The sequence below is a fragment of the Mastomys coucha genome, chromosome X (genome assembly GCF_008632895.1).
Source record: "Mastomys coucha isolate ucsf_1 chromosome X, UCSF_Mcou_1, whole genome shotgun sequence".
NCBI lineage: Eukaryota > Metazoa > Chordata > Mammalia > Rodentia > Muridae > Mastomys > Mastomys coucha.
Window position 1 is genome coordinate 103,385,074 of NC_045030.1, and position 1,819 is coordinate 103,386,892.

A 1,819-nucleotide genomic window follows, 5' to 3' on the forward strand; every position below is an offset into this window, starting at 1 on the left:
GAAAAGCAATCTACTGTGAAAGTACAAGAAACAAAACAAAACAAAACAAAACAAAAAAAACATTTTTTCAGATGTTTCTTAATTACCAAGCCTCTACTTTTGTTCTAATTTTAGATGCTGAGCTGAGAAATTGAAAAGAAAAATAATGACCTACAGTCATTAGAGTTTTATTCCATTAAAGGTAAAGATCGTCTATTAATGTGATAGTAACAGCCACTGGTAAAATTTATTGAAAAAAATGTCTACTACTCAGTAAGTGAGATTTTCCTTTTCTATGTTAAGAGATGCACATTTCGCTGGGAAGAGGCCATTTCTAGGCCTGTCTGTAATAACCACAACAGACACTTTGGCCAGTAGTGATCTTTTGGTCTTTGAATTTCTTTGATATTTTATTTATTTTTATTTTATGTGTCTGGAAATTTTGCCTGCAGGCATGTCTTTGAAATAGGTGTGTGACTGTTTGCCTATAGGGGCCAGAAGAGGGCACCAGATCCCATTGGAAGTGGAGTTAAGGAACAGTGGTGAACTGTCATTGCTGGGAATTGAATCCTGATCCTCTGGAAGAGCAGTCAGTGCTCTTAAACATTGAGCCATCCCTCTCTCTAGCAGCACCTTCCCCCAGCCAGTTGTTATCTTTCCTAAGAGTCATTTTCTTTATGTATGGGTATGACTGTGTCTGTGTGAGTGTACGCTCACATGTGTGCTATTGTGCATGCCTGTGCATGGACAGGGCCGGAAGAGGGCATTTGAAGCTGGATTTACAGGTGTTTACAGTGTGTATGTGTGCGGCAGGGGGTAGCCCATGCCTTTAGTCCAAGCAATTGGGAGACAGGCAGGCAGATTTCTGTGAATTTGAAGCTACAGAGTAAGTTCGAAGACAGCCAGAGCTACACAGAATAACCCTGTCTTGAAAAACCAAGAAAACCAAAACAAATCAAAAATGCCAGGTGTTTACAGAAAGGCATGCTTGTTCCACAAACTCCAGTCCCTGTGATTTAGCAGCAAATGTTCTTAACCCCAGAACACTCTCTCCAGCTCCCTTCATGTGTTTCTCCTTATACCTCATCATTGCATTTTATTATGTAAAGATTTAAATAGTAAGTATAAGCTAGATAGTCTACTAAAAATCTGCATATAATTAATATCTGCCTATCTTTATGGGCTAGTTATTAATGGAATTCTCTGACACTGCTATGTCAAAAACTTAACTAACACGATTCTCAGAATTTTCCATTAAACTTAGACAAGTCCTTTACAATGTGTAACATCTACACTTTTCTCTCTTCACGGGTGCAGTATATAATTCTAGAGTACTTAAAAATTTAATCACGTGCTGTCCCTCCAGTTATAGCTCTATCATTTTACACACACACACGTAAGAGCATATCTTCTATAGAAGAATATCAGCTGTGACAGAGGAGGAAGGCGGAATTAATTTTTCCAAGAGTCAATGATGTAGAAATACCTTTCTTGTGGCAGTAAAATCCTGATAAAGTGTTTACTTTTGTTCATTCTCACAATTAGTGTTTAATAGGAATGCTAAAACTGCAACCTATAGTCAGGCTCTACTAAATGGTAAAAGAAAAAAGATTAGAAAAAGTCATAGATATCAGTCTCCTACTTAAATTAATGTCTTTAAAGCCATGGTCCAAAAATGAGGGTTGTATTGGTTCCCTTTCATGGACAAATGCCACTTCATCCCAAATATCTACAAAGTCTGACATTTTTCCCAGAAACCCCAAACTTTAGCAAAAGTGGCAAGCATTCCTGTAAGTGAGCATACAGTGTTGTATGATTTTTTTTTTTTGGTCTGGAACTA

The 1,819-nt window shown here is 37.5% G+C and overlaps 1 protein-coding gene and 1 pseudogene across 1 annotated transcript in view; one reads left to right on the top strand and one right to left on the bottom strand.

The window, feature by feature from the left end:
- Positions 1 to 1,819, bottom strand: part of LOC116087358 — a 59,435-nt gene that overhangs the window by 55,321 nt on the left and 2,295 nt on the right. The gene's annotated exons all lie outside the window — the stretch shown is intronic.
- LOC116090016 overlaps positions 1 to 1,819 on the top strand; it is a 30,212-nt pseudogene that overhangs the window by 12,301 nt on the left and 16,092 nt on the right.